Source organism: Falco rusticolus, chromosome 2 (assembly GCF_015220075.1).
Source record: "Falco rusticolus isolate bFalRus1 chromosome 2, bFalRus1.pri, whole genome shotgun sequence".
Taxonomy (NCBI): Eukaryota; Metazoa; Chordata; class Aves; order Falconiformes; family Falconidae; genus Falco; species Falco rusticolus.
The window spans coordinates 16,156,145-16,170,561 of record NC_051188.1 but is presented as its reverse complement, the minus strand read 5'-3'; the positions used below and the strand labels follow the sequence as shown (position 1 = coordinate 16,170,561).

General features: G+C 37.8%; 1 long non-coding RNA gene across 1 annotated transcript; it reads left to right on the top strand.

Moving 5' to 3' along the window:
- The first annotated feature begins 249 nt into the window (after positions 1-249).
- LOC119142639 lies at positions 250-12,645 on the top strand. Its single transcript, XR_005102365.1, has 3 exons — positions 250-261; positions 5,366-5,369; positions 12,375-12,645. It is a non-coding gene; the product is annotated as an uncharacterized LOC119142639 (long non-coding RNA).
- The last annotated feature ends 1,772 nt before the right edge of the window (positions 12,646-14,417 follow it).

Genomic DNA, 14,417 nt, shown 5'->3' with positions numbered 1-14,417 from the left:
CCTGTTCTCCCTTTATCATGCCCTTGCCTTAAAAGAACTTTCCAGGAACCTATTCCATGTTTTTGAAGCCAGATTCCACACACAGAGATTCAACAGAAAATGTAAGGTGTGCATCAGTGTTTTTTAACTAGTACCTTTGATCCCAGAAAAATTGACTTCTTTTTTCTATGATCTCAATTCAAACCATCATTTAGATTACCCAAATCCAAGTTTCTTAGATTGTCTTACGCATGTCAAACAAACACAGAGTTTTTTTCCCCTGTATGTATAACATGTTATTCCTCAGGCACAAAGTATCTTCAGGATCCTTTCTTCCCTTTACATGGCACAAAGTATGTTACTGTGCATGGTGCGGGTCTTAACTGTTTCTACCTTTCCCATGTATCCTGGCAGAGTGGTCCCTGCAGAGCCTGCTTCCCTGCTGCCTGGCATCTGTCCCTTGCACAGGAACACCAGGCTAGTAGCCATGATCTGTAGCCTCTAGCAAAAGGAAATCTTATCCCAAACAGCTTTTAAGCTAAAGACAAGAGACATTAAGAGATGGTGAGTGGGAAATAATATCACTCCCACTTTAGAGAAGTCCACTTTTTTACTGCACCTTCTTGGGTGCAGCTTGACACGGATCACAAAAATTTCTTGTCCTCTCACTCCTCATAGTTTTTCCTTCCCTTCAGGAAAACCACCATGTGGTAGGAAGTAGAAAAGGTATGTGAAACCCATCAGATGCTAAAGCTTTCTGTCTTAGGGTAAGCCAATTCCCAACATTTCCAATTAAGATCTTACTATTTAATTAATATACAACATCAGTAGTACCAAATAGTCGTCTTCATCATCATTACAAACACTTTGTGGCCATTCACTTGCAACTCATTTCATGCAGGCTTATGAGAGGATGTTGACAGATATATTTGATAGTAGACCATTATGGAGACTGAAGACACCAAAAATGATAGGAGGGGACAGAGAAAAGGGAAACAGAGATAAACATCAAGTGAGAAAGAAAAGTGTGAAGACAGGTAATATATAAACAAAGGAAGAAGTTAGGGTTATTCCTTTTTCATACTCTTGCCCCTCAGATGCATTTCGTTCTTTGTAGGACAATGTCAGACAGTCCATGAAAAGCTTCTAGCAACTGAAATAATTATTTCTACTCTCCTAGTATCTAGGTCCCTGTTATCCACTATTCCACCCTATTCCCTAGTGAGCTGGCACATCACTGTAAACCAGAAGTACGTAGGCAATCAGATAGACTGTATTTTCTGTCTATTAATAAACCCTTTCGGGATACTTAAATTCTCTTCCATTCAGTTTCTTACTCTTTCATGCCAGAAGGTTCTAACTCAGTAAGGGGAAAAACAATACAGCACAATGCTAGTTCATTGCATTAATAAGTATCATCCAAATATCATTTCTTCTTCTCTAGCAATTTATCAGTGCCACTGGAATAATTATTCTAAAAGTTTTTCTCCTGGTTTTAATGTAAGTAGTGTCCTGAAAGGGCACTACTATATACTAAAATAAATATCTGATCAACACCCAGTGGTGTATTCCAGTGTCCCAGTTTCCACTAAGGAATTAATCCTGTTGTTGCTTCTGCTTCTTTGTTACCTGGCACCATGAATAACTATGCTTCCATGAAGTGACGGCAACGTTCTGACTAATTGGAATTCTCCACTCAACAACTTTGGTTAAGTAAGTAAAACTATAAAAAATGTGTCCTCTTTTTTGTATGTTCACTAATTTCAACAATATTTTATTCACGTTTTGTAGAAATCAGCTTTATGGTTATGAAGTCTGGAAGAGGAAAGCCGACTTTCCTGTGACTCTCATTTCTGTTTCTCCAGAGCAAACTGTTATTCAGTATGTTTACTGCATGCTCTGTCTTTGAGCATATGGGATATGACCAGATCCCTATCTGGAGACCCATTTAGAAATTCTAGTACAAAATTGTACATAATGCTGTACACAAATTGTACACCATTCTGAGCCTCCTCTCAGAAGACGGAAATTTTACTACTGCCATGGCTGGAAGGGATTTAATCTCGAATATCCTAAGCAATAGTGTTTCACACAAGGTTAAAAAAAAGCTTCAGAATCTGTAAGGGAAAGGTTAGAGCTGTACCTACCACAAAGACCTGGGTGACTGTTCATGCTGTAATAACTCCTTCAGTAACAAAACAAAGCTCTGGTCCTTCTTGTGATATCTGAGCTTTGTAACCACTAGGCAAAACCTATGGACATTCCAGGTCCTGCCCTGAACTTACCTATCTCAAAGTGAAGCAGCTTCACTAAAGTAGCTGATCAGGTGCTCCATTCAGGAATACTTCCAATCTACATAGGTAAGCCACTGCTACAATTCCCTCACATAGAGGAATAAACTGAAGCTGGAAGTGTTTTACATATGCTGGATGGGTACAATAATCTCATAATCATTGAGTAAAAGTATGTTGAGCCATTCTTCAGACGTGTTTTGTGAGACAAATTTCAGTGAGGCACTTCAGGAGATGTTTAAAGATTTTAAGTCCCTTTCTTCAGTGTGGGGAAAGTTTCCTAAGTCCTTGCAGAGCAGTATACTATAAAACAAACTCCTCTCTTTAGAAGGGGGAAAACCTTATTCTGGCTTTCCATAGGTAGGTTCCTGATCAGATATAGGCTTTTGCAGTTCCCTTTCTTTTTGACCAATCACTCTATCTGACTATGGATCTTCAATGGAGATCTACAACATACATGGAAGATATGAACCTGGCAACTAAAATTCATAACAATGGGAACCACAGACTGAATAGAGACTTTGGTTCACAGACCTTAAATATTTTCCTGTTTCTTCTTCCCTCTGCCCCACGGATGCCAACCAACCTTTCCTTTCAAACACTCTGTTTTTTTCTCTGGTATATAAATTATATCTCTACAAATTGTTCCTAGCTGAAATTTAGCTTGGTACTTACTGTGTTTCTCCTAGAAATGCTTGTTCCTCTGAAAGCTTGCCTGCTTTTAGATATATATAGACATATGTATATACACACAAGCTAGGTAAATAAAAATATCACTCATTCCCATAAACTTTGTTTCTCTTTTGTATGGGAATCCACATATCTAATCTAGGATTTTGCTAAGTATTCCTGTGCAAAAAGGTATGTGCTTCAGAATCTTTTTGCTAGAGAACTGTAACAAAAGCTCTATTACTTTACACAGTGGTGTTTCCAGATCAAGGTTCTTAGCATGATTCATTTTCAAGCCAACCCTCTATAAGGATGTATTTTGGTTTCCTTGGAGTTCTGTTTTCTGCACAAAGGGAAATTTTATGGTGCAGACAGGATGCTTTGGATGCTCTGTGGATTCAGTAATGTGGGTGACCCATGAATTTATACACTGACAGTTTCATTTTCTGTTTTGTTCTCAAATAATTTCCTAATAAGTCCCAGGATTTGATCTGTTGGGAATTTTCGTTTGGTTGTTGTTAATTTTGCCATCTGGAAGGTACTGAGCACATTTTCCCATTGATCTGTCTCTCGCAACCTCAAGTATCACTCATGCAGCATTAACGGTCACCTCAGATCCCATCATTTTATACAGGAAGCTGAACGTCTTTCTCCTCAGATGCATCGCTTGACATTTATCTACAATGAATTTCATCTTACATTTCATTGCGCAGTCACTCAGTCTTATAAGTTCCCTATGTATTTCTTCATAGTGAACTCCTGTCTTTTTCATTTTTAATAACTTCATATCATCAGCAGATTTTATCACCTCAGACCTCACTCTCTCTCCCACGTCATTTATGAATATACTGTCTGGAGAACAAATGCATGCTGTAAAAAGAAGAGCTCTTAGTGGAAGGCACAGTGAATCCTTCAATACTTTGACTTCAGTACAAAAGCATCCACCTGAGAATTTTGTGGCAGAAGTGGCTGTCAAATGCTAATGGAAGGAGGACTTTGCAAGCCTTCATTTGGATGTTCCCTATGGAGACACACATTGGGCTGCAATGATCCAAGCAGTTGAAAGGGTTTCCACATAGATACATTAGAGGAGATAAGAAATTAGTCATTCCTGGATAACATGGGAAGGATTGATCAGTATTATGACTGCATACAGCTTGCTTTAAATGCTGTGCCTGTAATTTGTAAGAGTGAGGAAGATGCTCTGGCCACTAGTGTAAAGTCAGAGACATATACATTGTCATCTCATTCCAGATGTTTCTTTAAAAGTATATTTCTCCCTTCCTTGAACTGTTTTCATTGGGGATTACTTTGGTTTGGGCGTTGTTAACCTGGTATCCTGTTGCTTTAAAACAAATAATAAAAATCTGGAAGCAAAGAGTATTTATCATATTGGAATAGTTATTATTCAGTGGAATTATTATAAAAAGGTATCTTCCTTATCATCAGGTAGATGAAATGTCTTTGGAAAAAAATCAGTTATCAACTGAATGTGTAATCCCAAAACAGAGCTGCAGCAGCTAACTGGGCAAATGTAAACTTTGTCTCTTTAAGCAAGACAGTAGTAAATAAGAAGATGATTTTCCCTCTATCTGGATATGACAGGACTACTTGTGAAAGGCCACTAAGGTCTTCATTTAAAAACATATGCTGGAAAATTGAAAGGTATCAGAGGTCACAAGAATGGTTATGAAAACCTGCATTGTAGTAAAAGAAGAAACTCAGTCTATTGATGTAAATAAATAAATAAATAAATAAAAAGAATGAACTAATTTGAAAATGACAATATTCAGAATCTGAAAAAAATGTAGAGAAACCAAATGACTGGAAGCTCAAGCAAGACAAAATTAAATCTAAACTTGAATTGATGCTTGAAGGGAAATAACTCGCTGTTGGGTCAAATGGATGTAATGGACACTTGCTTCATATATTTCAGTTGTGAGTAGGTATTTCTGTACAAGGATGGTCTAACTGAAACAGAAGTTACATTCCTGTTACGCAAGCTGTTTTGTAGTTGATATTGCCTTTGTCATGATTAGAGCTTTAAAATATATATATAAACTCAGCTTCAGACATGGGAACAACTGTCTGAACTAATGTTTATGGAGAGGAGTTTAGAATATATATTGATTAAAATTAATTTTAGCAACAAAAATATAATTTTACTGCATACACAGGTTCTACAAAGTGGCAAGGTATTCACAGTCCTTTACTTCTACATCCCTGTGGTCAAAGTGCAAAGTCTTCTCACAACAGCATGAAGCTCTCTACCCATTTCCATCACCTGTTTGAGAAATGCTTTCACATTGGTATGAGTCTTTGTGCCAGAATTTTAATATCTAAGAATATTTCTTTACACAATGTTAACTGTCTAGGTATACTCCAAGTCAGAAATACCTTGGGCATAACAGAGAAGCTATCATTAGTGGGGTTTGGTTGCTTCTGCTCTCAACTCAAGCATCTGTATTTTCACCTTCTCATCAGATGGCAAGATACAGTTTTTTCTGAAGAACTACATTTGAAGGATTGTCATTGGTCTTAGTGTAATGACTTATCTAAACAGTAACTGAGAGCTTAATCTCCCATTATTCCTGATTTTTTCAGAGTATCATAGACATAAATAATCGTCTTCCTGATAGCTCAGTTTGAACACAACAGTCCCAGAACTAACACTGCAGCATCTCCCCCAGCTGATCTGATTTAAGAGTTGTTCCACCTATTTACTTTATCTCTGTAGCTTTAAATATTTTGGTACAATTTCATAATTCCATAATTAGTCCATTAACTCTTGTGTTGTATGATGTATTTCTCCTGAGAAAATGTTTATCCTGTGGGATTTTGATAGTTGGGCTAATTTAACAGATGTATTATGCCTAAGTTTTTCTTTGCCCTTTAGAATTTCACTGGAATTGCCATTTGGAAAAGCATTGATTAGTTTTAATCACAGAGCTATATCACTACATAACATGTATCTAGCATAAACATTTATTTTACCCCTTGACTATTCTATGCAGGTCATGAATAATGAACAATTTGGCACTAAAAAATAAATCAGGACACCAATGGTAATGTATTTACTACACAAAGACAAATGACTACATTTTTCCCTGCTGCTATTAGTACCTGTAACAACACTTCAGCTCTTTTGCTTATGAGATTTAGGGTACGTAACATCTACAGTGCTAGACCATCACCATGGCTCTCTTTCTGATTTCACAAAGCAATCACGCACATGATTAAATCTGTGTGCTTAATGCTTCAGGACATCCAAGGGCTTTCACTGTTACATGCATTGCAGTATTATGTTTCAGTGATTCCATTTACTTGCAGGCTTAAGTTTTGCCAAATCACAGCCTTTTTTCCTATATGCAATACTGGCTTCCTAGATCTAGAACCAGTTGACATAAACTAACATAGCTCCACCTATTTCAGTGCAAAACTTATTTTTATATGTAACTGATTTTTATTACCTGACCCACTCTTTCTTACCATTAAGGCTTAGAAAGATCATATAGTAAAAAAGATCCCATATAAGGAGTCAATTCTCTAATACAGTTATCAAAAACTATGGAAAAACAAACAAACAAAAAACAACCATGTAAAAGAACACTGGTAGGCTCCAGCTGTTCAGAAAACCTTTTGTTACCATTTGGTTATGTGTTATTCCCAGGTTTCATTTATGAGCCTAACATTTCTTCTTAATATCAAATAATCCAACAGAAAGTCCACTCAACCAGATTCCACACTGCATTTGAAATAATGTTGCTTTCCTGAGGAAACTGTACAATTCCCTATAGTTTAAGGATATTTTTCTGATGTCTGACTTTTCCATTTTTTAACTTCAAACTGCTACATGGTGAACTTTGTGCCTTTTGTTCCACCCTGCATATCTTTTCTCTGCTTCTTTTGTACACTGGATCACAAAGCTAATGGTACAAAGACAACCATTGCATTGTTAATTATGCTTTTCAAAAGGCTGTCAGCTCTCAGAGGCAATGATTAAATGTTTACCTTTCAAATATTCTTTTTTCCACCTGCTCTGTGGAATCCAGTCTAGCCAGGGTATGATCCAGTAATGGGTGGTGTTACAGCCAAAGGAAGGCTTTTTTCTTTCTTTTTTGGATGTGAATTCTTCTCCTGAAATTTATGTGTGTTTTCCAGTAAATACAACTGTTTAGACATTCTTAAGAGCAGATAAACCATGTCTTGCTCCTCTTAAATCAATGTAAATTTTGATTTAAAGAGGATGTTTGCTATGAAACATAGATCACAGTGATCAAAAGGAGCAATTAGTTCACTGGATATAGGAGGATTGGTTTATTTATCCTTTGGATTTTCAGGAATGTGTACCCAAAGTACCCCAAACCAGTGCCTTTTAAATACTAAGATCATCTGACAGGTATTTCCAACAAGTTATGCAGCTAGTAATAACAAAAATAAAATCCAAAATAAATATAACTATGTGATTCCATATGAAAATATTGCTATTTAAAAAACAAAAAACTTAAAGCTCAGTGTGTATCAATAAACACAATGTAAGTCCCAGTGATTTGCTAGGAAGTAATTTAAGTGGTTATTGTGACAAGAATTTTCGGGGGGGGGTGGGAGGTAATTTTTATTATGAGGGTAAACCTGATTAAAGAAAGTAACTTGGTGATTTGAAAGTGTTTAAAAATGACTGGATGTTTTGCCTCAGAATCTGTGCTGTGGTGTCTTAGTGAAGCACTAGGCATGTATTCCATTTCCTAGAGGTATGTATCTGGTGCCATTTGAAATGCCCTTGGTATCCTGCTAGGCCTTCAGATGGTACTACAGAAGGGCACAGCTCTTCTGCAGGTTCTGAGTGGTATCATTCATCACCAATGGATACTCTAGAACATCTCTAATATTGCATATATTTAGATAACTGAATCATACCACATATGCTCCAAATAATTAAAAAAATCAGTGTAACATCCAGAGCACCTTCTGTGTCACTGCCATTTCTTTGCTGCTTAGCTGTGAAGAGCAGGTCAGCTGAGAGCAAAGGTGAGCATCACAACTCTTCAGGCGTATAGAAGATATGCTCCAATGATTAATCTGTCAGTGGGGCAAATTGCAGCTTTGGGAGCTAAAGAATCAAATAGAATGTTCCTCCCCAGAGAATCATAGAATAGTTTGGGTTGGAAGGGACCTTAAAGAGTACAGTTCCAACCCCTCTGCCATGGGCAGGGACACCTTCCACTACACCAGGTTGCTCAAAGCCCCATCCAGCCTGGCCTTGAGCACTGCCAGGGATGGGGCAGCCACAGCTGCTCTGGGCAACTAGTTCCACTGCCTCACCACTCTCACAGTAAAGAATTTCTTCCTCATATCTGATCTAAATCTACCCTCTTTCAACTTAAAAGTATTACCCCCTTGTCCTGTCACTACAGGCCCTGGTAATAACTCCCTCTCCAGCTTTCTTTTCTTTTCAACCCACCTTTAGGTACTGGAAGGCTGCTGTAAGGTCTCCCTGGAGCCTTCTCTTCTCCAGGTTGAACAACAACAACTCTCAGCCTGGCTTCATAGGAGAGGTGCTCCAGCCTCTGATCATCTTTGTGGCCCTCCTCTGGACTCACTCCAACAGGTCCATGTCCTTCTTTTGTTGGGGACCCCAGAGCTGAACGCAGTACTCCAGGTGGGGTCTCACGAGAGCAGAGCAGAGGAACAGAATCACCTCCCTTGACTTGCTGGCCACACTTCTTTTGATGCAGCCCAGGATTTGGTTGTCTTTCTGGGCTGCAAGCACACATTGTCTGGTCATGTTGAGCTTCACATCCACCAGCACCCCAAGTCCTTCTCCTCAGGACCACTCTCGCCCATTCTCTGCCCAGCCTGTATTTGTGTTTGGGATTGCCCTGACTCAAGTGCAGGACCTTGCACTTGGCCTTGTTGAACTTCAGGAGGTTTGTTCAGCCTCGCCTCTCAAGCCTGTTAAGGTGCCTCTGGATGGCATCCCATCCCTCCAGTGTATCGACCGCACTACACAGCTTGGTAGCGCCAGCAAATTTTCTGAGGGTGCTCTCGTTACTACTCTCCATGTTGCCAACAAAGACATGTCTGGTCTTGCCCAGGACAAGAACACAAAGCATCTTCCAAAACTTACTGTTAATAGGGATGGGATTAGGGTCAGCATTTCTGTACTTGAATGTCTAAATTCCACCCAGCCATGGGGAGGCATCTCAGTCTTTCAAAGATTGAGCATTAATATTCCCATTTATCAGTTCCACCTGAAAAATAATTGGGTTATTCTCTTAGAACTCCCATTTTCCATCAGAACTCCTTGAAAGCAGAGGCCAAAACCTGTGCATGAAGTACAATACTAACCTGATGCAATTCATAAAAAATGACAACCGGGATGGATTTCTAACAGCAGTGAGGCAGCCCAAAAGCTTGGATCTTAAGAGTAGCATCAATCAACCATGAAAAAAATGAAAGTTATTGTTTTTTACCACATAGAAAATTTTATAAAAAATATATAGAAAGACTAAAAAGAAAAAGAGCAGAGAGATACACTTGGCACATCTAAAAGAGAAGCTGGTAGATTTTTAGAGGAATTTGGAGTTTGCTTAGCTGTTTGTAAATAATCAGTTTTTAGTCACTGCAGCTTTTTTGTTGTTGTTTGTTATAGCACTAAACCCACATTTTTAAAACCTTCATATTCTTTAACACAGTTATATTAGTTCAACCTTTTATAATTTACATCCAATTGCAGCAACCTCTAGCAAATCTATTGTCTGCCACTTTGGTTTAGGTTAGTGCTATTTGTTGATGCTTAAACAAGACAGGTAGAAAAACATTCAGCATCATTCATGAATTCTGATGATCCTCATTTAATACTCAGCATCTTATAATCCAGTGAATGAGAAACTGACAAAAACAACTAAAATGAACTGACAAATCACTTGGTCCAATCTCTACAAACAAACAATGGTAAAGTTTGAAAAATAGTTTGAAAGTTCACTGAAACATGCAATTTTACATGCTGCTGTGTAAATGGCTTTGCATACTTATGGTAACATGAAATACCAATAGCTTTACAAACTACGATGAAAAAATTCACTGTGGCATTATAGGTTGTCTTGGTGAATGTTAAAATTCATACTCTCATTTCACATAACATCGCCATGTATATCTGAAGAAGAGGAAATACATATTTTTTTAACATGTCTTAGTAGAGATTACTCAAAATTATATTTTTTTCCCTCAATAGTTTTATGTTTTGTTTTGTTTTTTTAATGTTGGTTTACACCACTGGTGTTACAATATCCTGAGAAGTTGAAATGCAGACAAAGCACTATTAAAATCTTTTAGTAAGGTTTCCCTCTGTTATGCCACTGTGGTTTATCAACATTCCCATTCAGCAAAATAATTAAGTGTGTACCTAAACATAGGCTTGTAAGGAGATTAAGTTTGAAGATGGATGCCTCAGGATTTAAAATAAGGCTGAAGACACTTTTCAGATTCAGGGCCTCATTAGTTTCACCATATTTGAGGTATGTTGTAGCAAAGTGCCACAGAAAAGCACCCAGCAGTAGCATAACCACAGCCACCTGAGAATATGGGCATGGAAAAGCCTGTAAATAATGAAAATGCTTTTTATTAGTCCAAAGAGTATATCTGGAGAAGTAGGAAAGATGAAGAAGGACCTTTACATATAATCCTTCACGACTGTATGGCTTGCCAGTGTTGCAGAATTTCTGCCTCACTTCAGTGGATACATAGTGAGAAAACCAAGGTGACCTGGATATCACTTAATGGGGTGCAAGCTACTACAGTCTAGGAGCTATATGTGAGCTGAGGAATATGTATGGATTCCTTCTACAAACTACATTTGACTTTTCTTTGCCTATGCAGAAAGTTTCAGAATTTGTACTATAAAATTGTTTCATGCTTATTGTTGAATTTATACTAGTATGAATGCCATTTAGCATTCAGTGATAAGACACTTTGTAACTGAGGTAATTTGTACTATCTGTTATAATGCTACAAATAGAAACAGATTTTAGTATCTTTCCTATTTCTATTTTGATGCAGATAAAATGAATTTTGCCACCTCTAACCTTCGGCAGTGTCTTCCTGCTGTCATCCGTAAAGCAAAGAAAGCTCCATATTCTCTAACAATAAAGACTACCAAATCATTGGGCAAAAGACTGAAAAATAACCCCACAGCTAACAAGTTGCAATAAACTCTAGAAGAAAGACGAGCTTTGGATAAATCCCACTTATGCCTTAAAAACTGGGATTGCAACTATTTATACACCATTTGTCTTGACTTCTAGGAGTCCATCCATTTACTGAATCTCAGGGTAAGCACAAGAAATATTGTTAAATTGCACATTGTTGGGGCTTTATATCATATACAGGCACCTTTGTAATGAAATGTTGAATGTAGAGGACTAGAACTTGAGTTTGCTAGATACTTGACACAGCCTTTCTACTGATGTGCCTTATCATCCACCTAGCACATTTGAACTTGCATGTACCAGCCTTTAAAGTGGCTGTTCTGAAGCCTGCCCTGAGAATTCTCACAGGGCCCTGAGAATTTAATAAACAACGTTGCAAAGTAGATTCCTATCTTAAGATAGCAAGTGCTTGATAGATGAATGTGACTTTATTAGGAACAGTACTAGAGCACACAAGGCTAAGAATTCAGTGCCCAAATACCTTTGAAAATCTGCCCCCCACACTATATGTGTACTTAAATTTTGATACTTGCTTATATACTACCTGAGACTGGGACAGTGATGGTTTTGCTAAATGTGGCAATGTTATTTAAAAAACAAAACAAAACAAAACAAAACAAAAAAACCCAACCCAAAACAAACCAGTCATGGCAAACTGTATAAAAGGAGGGACTAAGGAACCTCTACTGCATGAACAGCAATTCATTTTTAGTTTCTTTCACTGTTCTACATTTCATTATGTATCTCATTTGATACTAAATCTGAGCTACTTCAGAAACATTTTCTAAAAGACTCGTTCCAACCTCTAAGTTTTTTATCCTGTTTCAGGGCAGGAGTTCTGTTTAACTGACCTTCTGCAGTCCTTTTGCCGTATTTTTGCAGGCACCAACCCTATCTGCAAAGAATTCTCACTTCAGTTTTGCATACTAATACCAATAAATTGATTAATGAACTAAATCAACCATCTTTGACTCAAAAAAAGGGCCAAATTCATCAACCTTTTAAATCTTACATAGAAAACTAACTGCACAGCAAATTTCTTGATGGAAAATGCTATAGAAGCTATGCTGTGAGAAAGAAATAACATTCATGCTCAGTGGGTCTTACAGAGCTTGCAATGACAGACTCTTTCTGTGCTAGCCTGATGATAATACTTTGACTACTTCCTGGTAGATAACACTACCTCTGTGATTTGTTAGTCAAGAATCATAGAATTATAGAATCATAGAATTATAGAATCATTTAGGTTGGAAAGACCTTTAAGACCATTGAGTCCAACCATTAGCCCAGCACTGACAAGTCCACTACTAAACCACGTCCCTAAGCACCACACCTATAGGACTTTTAAATACCTCCAGGGATGGTGACTCAACCACTTCCCTGGGCAGCCTGTTCCAATGCTTGACAACCCTTTCAGTGAAGAGATTTTCCTTAACAGCCAATCTAAACCTGCTCTGGCACAACTTAAGGCATTTCCTCTTGTCCTATCGCTTGTTACTTGGGAGAACAGCCCCCACCTTGCTACAACCTCCTTTCAGGTAGTTACAGAGAGCAATAAGGTCCCTCCCTGAGCCTCCTTCCCTCCAGGCTAAACAACCCCAGTTCCCTGTGACTCTCTTCATCAGCTCTGTTGCCCTTCTTTGGACACGCTCCAGCACCTCAACGTCTTTCTCTAGTGAGGGGCCCAAAACTAAACCCAGTATTCAAGGTACAGCCTCACCAGTGCCAAGTACAGGGGGCACAATCACTTCCCTAATTGTACTGGCCACGCTATAGGTCATAATTTTTAAGAAATTGTCATGATAGGAGAACTTTCCACTTTGGTATTTATTAATGGCTTTTTTTCTGGATATGGAAGCATGCTAATACATTTAATATTTTTTGCTCCAGTTCAAACTGTTTCACTATTTGCTCAATTCAAACATAAATAAGGGCAGAAGTAAAAGTAATCCCGAAGTCCCAAGCCCAGGTATCAATTCACTGTAACTAAAACTGGAACACACTGCAGATCTCGTAACTGCCAGTCTGATTACTAGACTGCTAGGCACCATTTTCCATTATGTAATTAATTTGAGCTTGCTTTGTATTTCCCAACCAGTAAAAGAAGAGTAATAATATTTTTGACACAGAATATTTCACAATTACACATACTAGAAATTACCACAGGAAAGAATCACAGTATGATTGGGATTAGGTTTTGTCTAAAGCTCCAGGCATAAAAGGCTGTATTTTTAATACTTGCTGCTATGAAGTATGAAAGATTTATTTCATGCCACAATAGTCCTTACCTCTCACTTACACAATGAGCACCACCTCCTGATGATACTGCCTCACTTTTCTACTACAGCCATGAAATAATTTAGCATAGTGCTATTCTCTCATTCACATAATTCTGTGGGGATATACTCTGAGTAATTCAAATTAATTTTTGTTTTGGATTGGGTTTGGTTTAAATTATGTTTTAAACCCAGATATTCTCATTACTTATGAAACAACCAGTGCTTTCTGTTTGCTCCTGAATTCTTACATTCAGCATATTTTGTGGCAATAAGTTATACTGGTAGTTCACTTTCCCATCTATTTTTTTTTAATATCAGCTTTATTGTTCACATGTCTGCAGCTGTGCTTGCTCTGGCATCTCTGATAGTCCTGTAAATTTGGAGTCAAACTCTGAAAATTCTCCCCAGAGCATGAGATTAGGCATCTACAGGTTGAGGACAGAATAAATTATACACAAGAGCATTATATTCGTCTCCTGTACATAATGATACTACAAGCATGAGAGAGAAAGTAGCTTATTAATGTCATCTGAACTCTAAGAGTTCTAAGAGATAGTCCAACCTGGTATCATATTCTATTCCTCTTTTATGCTGAACAGACTGTCTTCTTTGATGTAATGCTGCCAATCTGCCCTTTCCATTTTCTCTTACAGCCAGTCTAATTTTTATGTATCTCATGCCCTTTGGGTCTAAATCTGCTTAGTAGTACTTAGAAGCCAAGTTTCTAGGTGCCTTTGAAATGCTAGAGAAGAGAAAGCCAGACAGATTGTCCAGAGTTCCATTTACCTTGCATCTATTTTAAAAGAACATTAAATCAAGGATTTAAAGCACCCTTGTTAATTACAACTTGCTATAGTTAATTATAGGACAAGATGGCAAAATAGCCTACTGAGTCATTTGGATAGACCTTGCAAAGATTTGATCAGCTGCAATGCTATGTCTTGAATTTCAAGTTGAACAGAAAATTCAGATCTATGATTGGCATTAGTTAA